Source organism: Manis pentadactyla, chromosome X, assembly GCF_030020395.1.
Source record: "Manis pentadactyla isolate mManPen7 chromosome X, mManPen7.hap1, whole genome shotgun sequence".
NCBI lineage: Eukaryota > Metazoa > Chordata > Mammalia > Pholidota > Manidae > Manis > Manis pentadactyla.
The window spans coordinates 39,759,750-39,773,732 of record NC_080038.1 but is presented as its reverse complement, the minus strand read 5'-3'; positions in this window follow the sequence as shown (position 1 = coordinate 39,773,732).

The window sequence follows — 13,983 nt, the reverse complement described above, 5'->3', positions numbered from 1 at the left end:
ATTGACTTTAAGGAGCGTGTTGTTAAGCCTCCATGTGTTTGTGAGCCTTTTTGCTTTCTTTGTACAATTTATTTCTAGTTTTATACCTTTGTGATCTGAAAAGTTGGTTGGTAGTATTTCAATATTTTTGTATTTACTGAGGCTCTTTTTGTGGCCTAGTATGTGGTCTATTCTGGAGAATGTTCCATGTTCACTTGAGAAGTATGTGTATCCTGTTTCTTTTGGGTATAGAGTTCTGTAGATGTCTATTTGGTCCATCTGTTCTATTGTGTTGTTCAGTGCCTCTGTGTCCTTACTTATTTTCTGTCTGGTAGATCTGTCCTTTGGAGTGAATGGTGTGTTGAAGTCTCCTAAAATGAATACATTGCATTCTATTTCCTCCTGTATTTCCATTAGTATTTGTTTCATATATGCTGGTACTCCTGTGTTGGGTACATATATATTTATAATGGTTATATCGTCTTGTTGGACTGAGCCCTTTACCATTATGTAATGTCCTTCTTTATCTCTTGTTACTTTCTTTGTTTTGAATTCTATTTCGTCTGATACTAGTACTGCAGCACCTGCTTTTTTCTCCCTATTGTTTTCAGGAAATATCTTTTTCCATCCCTTGACTTTTAGTCTGTGCATGTCTTTGGGTTTAAGGTGAGTCTCTAGTAAGCAGCATATGGATGGATCTTGTTTTTTTATCCATTCTATTACTCTATGTCTTTTGATTGGTGCATTAAGTCCATTTACATTTATGGTGATTATCGATAGGTATGTACTTATTGCCTTTGCAGGCTTTACGTTCGTGGTTACCAAAGGTTCCAGGTTACTTTCCTTACTATCTAAGAGTCTAACTTAACTCACTTAGTGTGCTGTTACAAACACAATCTAAAGGTTCTTTTCTATTTCTCCTCCTTTTTCTTCCTCCTTCATTCTTTGTATATTAGGTATCAAATTCTATACTTTTTGTCTATCCCTTGATTGACTTTGAGGATAGTTAATTTAATTTTTCAGTTGCTTTGTAATTAGCTCTTCTACTTTCTTTACTGTGCTTTTATTACCTCTGGTCACAGCTATTCTACCTTAGGAACACTTCCATCTGTAGCAGTCCCTCCAAAATTGAATGTAGAGATATGTTTGTGGGAGGTAAATTCTCTGAGCTTTTGCTTATCTGGAAATTGTTTAATCCCTCCTTCAAATTAAATGATAATCTTCTTGCCGGATAAAGTAATCTTCGTTCCAGACCCTTCTGCTTCATGGCATTAAATACATCATGCCACTCCCTTCTGGCCTGTAAGGTTTCTGCTGAGAAGTCTGTTGTTAGTCTGATGGGCTTTCCTTTGTATGTGATCTTATTTCTGCCTCTGGCTGCTTTTAACAGTCTGTCCTTATCCTTGATCTTTCCCATTTTAATTACTATGTGTCTTGGTGTTGTCCTCCTTGGGTCCCTTGTGTTGGGAGATCTGTGGGCTTCCATGTCCTGAGAGACTATCTTCTTCCCCGTATTGGGGAAGTTTTCAGCCACTACCTCCTCAAAGACACTTTCTATCCCTTTCTCTCTCTCTTCTTCTTCTGGTATCCCTATAATTCGAATATCATTCCTCTTGGTTTGATCACACAGTTCTCTCAATATTCTTTCATTCTTAGAGATCCTTTTTTCTCTCTGTGCCTCAGCTTCTTTGTATTCCTCTTGTCTAGTTTTGATTTCATTTACTGTCTCCTCCACCGTATCCCACCTGCTTTTAATACCCTTTATCGTGCTCTTCAATGATTGGATCTCCAACCTGAATTCATTCCTGAGTTCTTGGATGTCTTTCCGCACCTCCATTAGAGTGTTGATGATTTTTATTTTGAACTCCCTTTTAGGAAGAGTCACGAGGTCCATATCATTTAAATCTTTTTCGGGAGTTGTATTAATAATTTTTCTCTGGACAAAGTTTCTTTGGCATTTCATATTTGTATATGGCACCCTCTAGTGTCCAGAAGCTCTATTCTGGACCTGCTCAGCCCCTGAAGCAATGTCGGGAGTCGCAGGGGAGCGGTGCTGGTGCGTGGGAGGAGGAAAGAGCTGTTCCCCTCCTCCCGGTTGCTGTGCCTGTCTCCACTGCCTGAGTCAGTGGACCATTCACACAGGTATAAGTTTTTGTCCCAGAGCAGCCAGATATGGATCCCTGCTTTCCACAAGTGGCCGGAATTCCAGTCTCCGCAGGAACTCTGCCTGTATTTACTTTCCAACCCGGTAGTCATGCAAGTCTCATGAAAGCACCATGAAATGTAGGTTTGTGCTCCCAGCGCAGGACTCCAGAGCTAGGTATTCAGCAGTCCCAAGCCTTCTACTCCCTCTCTGCTCTGTTTCTCTTCCTCCCACTGGTGAGCTGGGGTGGGGGAAGGGCTCGGGTTCTGCAGAGCCACAGCTCTGGTACATTACCCCGTTAGGTGAGGTCTGCTCTTTTCTCCAGGTGTGTGCAGTCTGACGCCGTCCTCTTTCCTGTTGCTCTCTCAGGATTAGTTGTGCCAATTAAATTTTCTAATTGTATCCAGTTTTAGGAGGAAGCCTCTGTCTCTCCTCTCACACCACCGTCTTTAATCCAAGTGAATGGTATAACTTTTTACGTCTTTTATTTTAGCCTGTTTGTAGAAGCACATAAGTGGGTATTGATTTTTTGTCTAATCTGACCATTTATGATTTTTAATTATGGTGCTCAGATCATTAATATTTAACTTGATTATTGATATGATTGTATTTAAATTGAACATATTAATATTTGTTTTATTACATTTGTTGTTTGTTCACTTCTCTTTTTTGCCTTCTTTTTGGTTGAGTATTTTTATTGCTATTATTATTATTATTTTTGATGTTAGTGATGTTTATTGTATAATAAAAAATACATGAAAATGTAGCGTGTTCAAAATAACCCAGAAATACATTTCAGGAGTATTTTTATTATTTTGTTTTATATCTTTTGTTGAATTTTTGGCTATAATTCTTCATTTTGTTATTTTAGTGGCTATTGCAGGTTTTAAAACATGCATCCTTATGTTATCATATTCTATCTTCAAGTGACATTATAATACTTCACATGTAGCATAAGAACTTTTTGTTCCACTATTTTCATTTCTCCTCTTTAGTCTTTGTGGACTTCTTGGTATTGATTTTACTTTTACACATGATATAAAGTCTACATTATGTTGTCATTATTTTGCTTTAAGCCAGAGTTTGGCAAACTATAGCCTATGAGTCAAGTCTAAATCACCATCTGCTTTTGTAAATAAAGTTTTATTGGTGTAAGTCTGGGGGGAAAATCCTGGGGCAAAATACCTTTGAAACCAAAATCAGTCAAAGGGAGAAATAAAGTGGGAGAAATCCATTTATTGCTTACAAGCAGTCATCCACTTCTGCTCTCCCATGTCTCTCCTGACCTGGCTGCAGAAGAAGCCTCTCTGGTCCAGATATACCCTCGCTTACCCTTGTAATTACCTATTGATATGGATATGGACTACATCTCTTCACCCCTTGGAAACACCTATTGATATGGAGATGCACTAAGGTCAGGTGATAGAGTCTGGAAATATTGCAATTTTACCCACAATTGGTAAACAATTGCATTTATTAATTCATGTACTGTTTATGGCTGCTTTCATGCAATAATAGGAGAATTGAGCAGCTGTGACAGAGACCATATAACCTACAAGTGTAAAATATTTTACCTGGTCCTTCACAGAAAAAGTTTTTCAGTTCCTACTATAGATAATCAATCTCTTAAAGGAATTTAAATAATGAGAATTCATTTTCAATATTCATCCATGTTGCTATCATTTCAGCTCATGTTTATTTGTGTAGATTGAGATTTACATCTCATATCATTTTCTTTCCTCTTGAAGGAATTTATTTAACATTTTTTAGAGGGCACATCTGTTGGTAACAAATTCTTTAAACTTTATGTGTGTGAAAATGCCTCAATTTTTCAATCATTTTTGAAATGTATTTTCACTGGGAAAGAATTCTGTGTGGATAGTTGGTTTTTTTGAATATTTTGAGTATGTTGTCCCACTCTCTTCTCCCTTACATTGATTCTAATGATCAATTATGCTGTCATCCTTATTTTTGTTCCTCTGGACCTAATGTGTCTTTCTTCTCTGGTTACTTCCAGACGTTATCAATTGTTTTGAACAATTTGATTATAATGTGCCTTGGTGTAGTTTTCTTCTTGTTACTTGTGCTAGGGATTTGTTGAACTTCTTTAGTATATACATTTTTAGTCATCATATTAGGAAATTATTCTGCTATTATTTCTTCATACACTTTTTTCTCCTCTCCCCCTGTCAAATTTCTCTCCTTTGAGTACTCCAATTACACAAATATTAGGCTGTTAGAAATTTTTGCACAACTCACTAATGTTGTATTATTTTTCCCCATTTTCTTGGATAGTTCTTGATATCATGTGTTTAGGTTCACAAATATTTTCTTCTGCAATATCTAATCTGCTATTAATTCCATACAGTGCACTTTTTTGCCTCAGTTGTAGTCTTTTTTATCTCTAGAAGTTCAGCTTATGTGTTTGTTTTATCTTCCATTCTTGACATGCTCAATCTGTCATCTAGCTTCTAGAACATATCTTAACAAGTTAAAAGTCCTTTTCTACTAATCTATATCATTTCTGGGCTTCCCTTGATTGATTTTTCTTCTCACTTTGAGTGGTATTTTCCTGTTTCTTTGTATACCTGGTAGTTTTTGATTGGAGTAAGGTATTGTGGCAGGGGTCCACTCCCATGGCGGCTGGAAAGAGAATAGTGTGTCTGTTATGCCACAGTAATGTTGTATAACAAATACCCCAAACTTAGTGGCTTAAAATAGCCAGGATGTATTCTCGTGGATCTGTGGATCAGCTCTCTGCTGATTAGGCTGGGCTCCACTAATGGTTCTGTTTCATGCTCTCATGGCTGTGGAAGCTCTGCTTCTAACTGCAGGTCTGTAGGTCAACTGGGGTAGTGCTCTTGCACATGTGTTAATTCCAGGGCCCAAGCTAAAGGAGCAGCAAACACTAGGAGAAGCTCTCTCGTGGCAATGACAGTGGTCTATGTGGGCAGGTTGTAATTGAGAAGTCGAGCTCTTGGTAAAAAAAATCTACATGTGATCTTTCAGGCCTGACCATTCTGGCAATTACAAAGGCTCTCTCTGGCAGGCCTCACTGGGGTAAGCTGACGTTCCTAGACCAGACTTGATGTATGAGCAGTGAACTGTAGCCTCTAAAAGGAGAATCTCTAAACTTCAGCCTCTAAATTGCAGTCAAGGACTCAGGCCCCCTGACCAGCCATGCTGTTATGCATTCCCAATCAAGGCACCTCCATTCAGAGGCACCTTTATCAGGGGCCTTGGTCAATGCATCTCTCAGGCAACTCTAATGAGAGTATCTTATCAGGGAGTCTTGAAGCCATTTTTGTCCACCCTTACTCAGTATTCAGTGCTTTTCCATACTTACTATTTCCTTCTCCTCCTTCCCCTAACCTCCAGGTCCATAAACAGCAGGAACCTTTTGTTTGGAGCTCCCTCAGCAGTGAAATGATTTTTCCCACCTGCTGATACTTCTGGCCTTCACCTGGTGTTTTTCCATGGAAAATGGAACGTTGTGCAAACTAGCGCTTTCTCCTGTTTAGTCTCTCGCCATACTTTCAAGGTAAGTGATTAAATGTTTGACTATTATTTCATTTGAGCTTTTTATCTTAACCGATTACCTGGAAGCTCAGGTCTTTCCAATTCAGCTCAACTCTTGACAGAAACATGCAAAGCCTCTTAAGGCCTAGGCTCAGAACCAACCCAGCATCCCTTCTGCCCACATTGGCCAAAGCAGGACATGATTGAGTCTAAAATTAAAGAAAGGCCACAGAAAGGGTAAGGATAGGAAGAGTGAAGAATTGGCATCAATGATTCAGTCTACAGTGGGTGGTATGGGCAAATTTCCTTCATAAGGAGGTTCGACAAACTCTTGGCTCAGCCCAGCATCTTCAATCCAAGTGGCTGTTGATGCTTCTGGGTCTTATGTATAGATAAGTAGTTTTTCTAGAGAGCTGCCCATGAGTGATAGACCCCTGATCGCCAAGCTCATATTTGGTTACTTACCTAAACATTCAGCAAGTATTTATTGAGCACCTACCACATGCCAGAAACTAATAGTCCCTGGGAATGACACAAAAACCACGAGAAGTATAGTTACTGCCCTGATGGAGCTTAAACATAATTTATATACAATAGAATAGACATGCAGTAATTTAAAGTGCTATAAAGGAAACAATGTACTGATACAAAAACTAAATGGGGTGCTTCATTAGCTAAATGGTTGAGAAGAGCATAGTCCCAGGTGAGTTGAAAAGCACAGCCAGAACTCCTCCAGAGAGGCTAATGAAGGTTGGTATTTGCAAGTTCTAATATGAACACCAAGAACAGATTATGCATTATGAGAAGCAGATTTTTTATCAGGATGCAGGGATTTGTTTTGTTTCAAGGGAAAACTTTGCATTTTTATTCTTGGCTGCATTAAAACTGTGTGTCCTAAAATATGCAGAAGGTCCCTGTTTTCTAGGAAGAAAGTCTCTAGGAGGGGTCAAACAATTACCTATGTTTCTGGAGAAGAATGCTCCTGTCCTTGAGTAAGAAGGATCCAACTTTTTTAATTAATGAAAATTTGGGCTTCATATTTACTGGGCAATTGAAGCTCATCTCAATAGCCATCAAGGGCAACCATGGTGAAATAAGAGAGTAGGGAATATGGGAAGGGGTAAAGGATGAATAGGTGGGAAGTGAGGAAGTCTGGGAGGAGAATGAGAAGGATATCCTGAGCAGGGAGAGAGGTTTAAAGAGCAGGGGCACTGTCTGGGAGATGCAGAGAGAGCTGGCCAAAGGATGACATCCCAGGACCTATTTTGAGACTTTGGTATTTAACTTCCTGGGTTTGGGGAGAGAAAATACTGCACGGAAGATTCCTAGGCTTTCTATATTTATAGCTGAAATGGTGGTATCACCTAAATACTATGTTTGGCACAGATCAGGTGAAGAAATTCCAAATTCAGATTGATCTACTAGTCTGTAAACATCCTTCAAAAATCTAGATCAATTACTTCAATCCTGTTAATTTCTTAATTGATTTTCTGCTATATGTCAAACAGAGGAGCCCTTTCTATAGAAATTGTATATGGAGATTTGGTTGTCTGACTTTCAAAGGTTCGGTTTTTTTAAATCACTGCTTTTGTATAATTTCATTGAGTCTTCATTTTCTCGTGTAAAATGAATGGGGCAGGGAGGGTGTGTGGGTAGGACTGTATTGTCCATGCTTTGAGGGGAATGGGCAGAATGATCATCAAACCCAGTGTTCTATTCTAGCAAGTTTGCTCCAGATTAAATGGAAGAAAATTGTGTAGCTTCTATTTCCATCATAGTTAGTATGGATAAAACTAGATATTTTTATGAATGATATTATTGTGCTTTTCTCCCTCTAAGCACAAGGACTAAGTTTTAAAACCCAAGTCAATGTAGAAGTGTTCCCTATTCTCTTCCTATATGCCCAGCTCCATTAGTTTAGGCTGACCAAGTCTCTCAGCTCAGCTGAATGGTTTCCTCTAATTTTCTGTTCTCCATCCCCTTTGTCTGTGATCATATCAGGGATCCTTCTGTCCACCAGCCTGATCCCTACTGCTGTTCTTCATATTACCTGCTCATTATTTCAGCTGTATTTCCAATGCTCTTTCATTTCCCCTCTTATGGGTCCACCCACATCTCCACCTACAGTGTCTATAATGTGCTTTCTATCTACTGTGGCTTAATAAAGGGAAATTATGTTAATTTTATTCAACCTTTAAAAAAGGAAAACCTGTACCATTATTATTCTGCCCCCTTTCCCTTTTATTTATTCACTTCAAAAGAAAAAGTACCTAATCATCTGATATAATTGTACTTGTACAGTGTTAACCACTCTCCCATTTTTCCTTCTAATTAAGTAGATATTTCCAATTGAGTTTTGATGGAGCAAGAAAGCCAACCTTCTGAATAGATCAGGCTGTGTTCACTGCAACTTTAGTGCCAACTAAAAATTTTGAGGCCTGGGAGATAGCCTGGAATGTCTGCTGCACATGCTGTATTGGGGGTGTGATACACAATTCTTGGAGACAAAAGTCCAGTGCTTTGTACATAATCAAGTCCTTAGAGCCAAGCAGGCTGCTTCCACATCAAATACAGCTTTCAAAAGGAAAGGGGTTATTTGCTTGCAAGTGCCTAGAGGTGCAAAAGTTGATCTTTACAAACAACTACTTTGCAACCATAGACCAGCTTTATTGAGAAGATACTTGAATAAGGATACAGTGAGGCAGAATTGAGTCTACAAAGAGGAGAGGCTAACTAAGTACTGGGCAAAGTTTGGGGAAGGAGAGAGAGCCTGTGGCTGGAAGCTCAAAATAGAGACTTAGAGGAGATGGAGGAGATGTGGTTCTGTTTGGGAGTATTCACACGAAATTCTATGTGTTGTCCATCCTGATTCTTACCTGTGGCCCCACAAAATCTTCCATAAAAACTAGCACATATTTGGTATGATTGATTGGCTTTCTTGCAGATTGGTTAAGGGCCAAGACTGCATCAAGTTTAGCTTGGGGAAAAAAGATTCATGGATGACAGCTGCATGTGTCACCTGAATTATACAAAGATTTATTTTTCCTTCATAGGAAATTAGTTTTATCATCGTCAAGAAGAACGTTTAAGAGTCTCAGTTTGTGGATAATGTTAAGTTGGCTGCATAATTAAATCGGATTAACATTGTGTCTACAAATTGCCAGAAAACAGATGATTGTTTTCCACTTTGAGAAAAAGTTAATCATGTGAGCGAACAACTTATCCTGTAATTGAAAAACACACGAATTTAACGAAATTTTTACACTTTTACAAGTTATATAAAATTTTTATGTCCTGTTCTATCAATTACCTTTGATCTTCTAAACACATTTAGATTTGAGACTACCTAATCCATATCTTTCATTTTCTAGAAGAAAAAAATAAAAGTCAAGGCATTTGCCTGAAAGCAAGCAGTTATTGGTGAAGCAGGGTTAGACTTTCAGGTCCTTTGACTCAGATCCCCTCTTAATTTGTGTAAATATATGCAGTCAGTATTGGATAGAAAACAAATTTAAAAATAGGATTTAAATGAACTGAACCCTACAAGCCAGTGGGGTGGTTGGGAGTGGGGGTGGGGGTGGGGGTGGGGAGAAAGCTAAAGAAGGAGGGAGAAAGAAAGATTTAAAAATTTTTGCATGTTTCTACTACCATTCCAAGGGTTCCCTTTTGTCCACATCCTCACCAACGTGTGCTGTCTGTTGTCTTTTATATAATAGTCATCCTGACTGGTGTGAAATGATAGCTCATTGTGGTTTTGATTTGCATTTCACTGATGATCAACGATGTGGAGCACCCTTTCATACATTTGTTGGTTATTTGTTAATCTACTTTGGAAAAATGCCTATTCAGGTCCTTTGCCCATTTTTCAGTTGGATTATTTGGTATTTTTGCTTTTGAATTGTATGCGTTCCCGTACGTATTTTGGATATTATTGCTTGTTGGATATATGGTTTGTAAGTATTTTCTCCCATTCTGTAGGTTGCCTTTTCACTCTATTATTTCTTTTTCTGTGTGGAAACTTTTAAGTTTGATGTAGTCCCACTTAGTTATTTTTACTATTGTTGCTTGTGCTTTTGGTGTCATATCCAAAAATCATTGCCAAAATCAGTATCAAGGGACTTTTCCACTGTGTTTTCTGTAGGAATTTTACAGTTTTAGGTTTTATGTATTCAGCCCATTTTGAGTGGATGTTGTGTACAGTATAAGCATCCAATTTCATTCTTTTTTATGTGAATGTCCAGGTTTTCCAACCCATTTATTAAAGAGACTGTTGTTTCCCCATTTTGTATTTAGGCACCCTTGTCAAAGATTAGTTGACTGCATATGTGTTGGTTTATTCCTGGGCTTTCTATTCTACTTCTTTCTATTCCATTTGTCTACATATCTGTTTTTATGCCAGTACCATACTGTTTTGATTGCTATAGCTTTGTATTATAGTTTGAATTCCAGAAGCTGCCCCAAGTTTTGTTCCTTTTCTCAAGGTTGCTTTGGCTATTTGGGGTCTTTTGTGGTTCCATACAAATTTTAGGATTGCTTTTTCTATTTCTGTGGAAAACACCAATGGAATTTTGATAGAGATTTCATTGAATCTATAGATCACTTTGGGTAGTATATTTTAACAATATTCATTCTTCTAGTCTATCTACATGGGATATCTATCCATTTATTTGTGTCTTCTTCAATTTATTTCACCAAAGTCTTATAGTTTTCAGTATAGAGATCTTTCACCTTTTTGGTTAAATTTATTTCCAAGTATTTTATTATTTTCAATGCAAATGTAAATGGGATTGTTTTCCTAACTTCTTTTTCAGATAGCTCAACGTTAATGTATAGAAATACAACTGACTTTGTATCCTGATTTTGTATCCTACAAATTTATTGAATTCATTTATTAGTTCTAACAGGATTTTTATGTAGTCTTTAGTGTTTTCTATATATAAGATCATGTCATCTGCAAGCAGAGACAATTTAACTTCTTCCTTTCTGATGTGGATGCCTTTTACTTCTTTTTTAAAAATTTCCTTTTCTTGCCTAACTGCTCTGGTGAAGACTTCCAGTGCTATGTTGAATAGAAATGATGAGAGGGGGCATCCCTGTCTTGTTTTTAATTTTAGAGGAAAAACTTTCAGTCTTTCACCACTGAGTATGATTTTAGTTTTAGATTTAGCATGTGTGGTTAAACACCTTTTGTTGAAGACCTTATACCTCATCTTTAGAGGGCTCCTAGGACTTGAGTCTGGTTATAGGTTGAGAAACAAAGAGGAGTTTTGAGAAAGGCTGCTGAAGAGACTCAGCAGTGTCTTGTTAGGCAAATGACTCTATAGAGGCCATTATAGTTCTTTACACAATCCAAGGATACTTCCTCTGGCAAAGAAGACACATTTGAATTCAGAGGTTCAATATCCTCAGTTTTATCAGGGTCTTCCCATGCATCCCCGTTCCAATTTTTAGGATCTTATTCCATCCCAATCAATGCCCTCACTCTAACAATAGACACCCTGGGAGGTTGTGAATTCAAGATATGTTGTAATTAAGCAACTCAGAGGGTGGGCTGGCAGGCTAAAGACCCAGGGAAGAGTTGTAGTTGTAGTCCAGGGGCAGTCTGCTAGCAGAATTTCTTCTTCATCAGGAGAGTGTTTAAGGCCTTCAATTGATTGGCTGAGACTCACTCATATTGTGGAGAATAATCTGCTTTACTCCAAGTCCACCAATTTAAATGTTAAGATCATCCAAAAAACACTTTCACAGGAATATCCAGAATAATGTTTGACCAAATATCTGGGCACCATGGCTCAGCCAAGTTAACACATTATAACTACCAATCACATTAGTCTATTTAGTTCCTAATGGACTTGAGTTAGGTGGGTTTACCTGTGATCTCTTGTAGTTCTCTGAGCATCTTTAGAATAATTATTTTGAATTCTTTGTCAGGCAACCCCCAAATTTCCATTTCTTTGTGGTCAGTCACTGGAAGTTTACTCTGTTCCTTTGAAGGTGTCATGTTTCCCTTATTCTTTGTGATCCCTATAGCCTTGCATAAGTGCCTGCACATCTGAAGAAGCAGTCACCTTCTCCAGACTTTATGGACAGACTTCATTAAGAGAAGGCTCATGTGTAGGTGGGGCATGCTGGAGCATGCTGTGACCCCTGGTCTAGTGTTCCAGGGGCACCAAGTGCACTGGGTCTGGGAGGATGTGGTAGCTCATCACCTCAGGCCATTAGAGTCCACAGTATTACAACTGCATGGTCCTTGGCAAGCACTGTAGGATCCATAGAGCCTGAAAGAGCTGTTGGGACCCTCAACAGTGCCCCCAGGTCCAGCGGCTTGTGAACACCACAAGAAGTGTTAGTAGCCAAGCTGGTATACACATGCTTGTCTGCAGGTGCCAATTGCAGATGTCTGTATGTGGCAGGGGCCAGTTGCCAACACATATATAGTGACAGGCACCAAGGCAGGCAGCAAGGGCCAGGGCACTGTAGATGCAGGGGCCCTTGTTGCTGGTGTGCATTACTGTGACTGCTGGGTCTTGCCATGGGTGTGCACCAGTGGAAACCAGTGATGGGGTTTGTGCCAGGGGCATACAGATTCACAGCTGGAGGAGCCGGCTGCAGGTGACACAGTGGTGCAAGGCAATGACAGAACACAGGGCTTGATTGAGGCTCACACACAGCTGTGGGGATCCTGGATGTTGGCTTGCTTCCCGTGGCTGCAGATCTCCCTCTGGGTGCATGCACAGCAGTGGAGGCCAGTGACAAGTGTTAGGTCAGTGGCATGCAGGTTCACAGCTGGAGGCTCTAGCCTTAAGCATGCACACAAAAGTATGGGTCAGCCACAAGGGTCCAGGCTGGTGTCTTGCTCTCACACATCTGCAGAAGCCTGGACTGGCTGCCAGTGCAGTTCCAGGGCTCTGGAGGGTGAGGGGGTTGAAAGGGTATAGGCGGAAGGGAGAGCAGGGAGGGGGGCAGGAATCCAGGCAGCTGGCATCAGGGAATGCGAATACCTGTGGGGCAAAAGCCAGTGTAATCTTCAGGGGTTCTGTGGTGTCTGTGCGGGCCATTGGTTTCTTCAGAGACAAAAAGTGCTGGGTTTGTGTACAGAGCAGGTCACCTGGGAACCACAATTTCTCCGGCTGTGTAATTGCAACTGGTAGCCCCTGCTTTTTCTCCTTGCTCCTACCCATCTCTATATACCTCAGCTTTGCCAGTCTCTGGGTTGAGTGAAACCAAAGCGGAACCTTTGTGCAGTACCCTGAAAGACTGGAGATTCTGGTCACTTGCACCACTCTTCCTTTTCCTGTGAGGGGAACTCATCTAGCTAGGAATTCCCTCTGGGCACTGAGCATGCTGGTGGCTTGTGGGGTGGGATAATGCAGGCAAAATGTTTCTGAAGTTTCTCAGAGGTGTTTTTGTTCATGAATAGCTAATTGTTGATCTTTGGACAGGGGGATGGAAGCTGGCGTCTCCTACTCCACCATCTTGATGGTGTCATCTAATTTTTGCTTTTTTCTTCTGCTTTGGGAAACTCTGAAAATCTTTCAAGTTTTTTATTTGGATGTAGTTATTTTCTTTTTAAAAGATATTTTATTATTGTGAAATTATTATTATACATGTTTATTTCTTTTATTATTTTTTAAATATGGTGAAATAAAACATACATACAGAAGAGTACATAAAAGTGTATATAGTTTGACAAACAATTGTAAAGCATCATGCAGGTCAATAAATAGAATATTGCTAGTTCTTTAGAAGCATCTCACCTTGTGCTTCTCAATCAAAACTCCCTCCTGTCTTTCCTGAGTATATACCTAGGAATTGAATTGCTGAGTAAAATAGTAACTCTGGTTTAACTTCTTGAGGAAGTGCCAGAGTGTTTTCCAAAAGTGGCCACACCATTTTGCATTCCCACCAGCAGTGTATGAGAGGTCCAATTCCTCCATATTCTAACACTTGTTATTCTTCACATTAAAAAATTATAACTATCCTAATGAATGTGAAATTGTATCTCATTGTGGTTTTGATTTGCATTCCCCTGAGGACTAATGATGTTAAGCACATGCTTGTTGGCCATAAGCACAAGCCAGTTGACTTGTTGGCCATCTTCTTTGGAAAAATGTCTATTCAGTTCATTTGCCCATTTTAAAATTCAGTTATTTTTCTTCTTATTGTTGAATAGTTAGACTTCTTTATATATTCTAGATACACATCCCTTAAGAGATATATTATTTGCAAATATTATTTCCCATTTTCTGGGTTGTCTTTCCACTTTCTTGATGGTGTCCTTTGAGGCAAAAAAAAAAAACAAAACACTTTTAATTCTGATGAAGTCCAATTTATCTATTTTT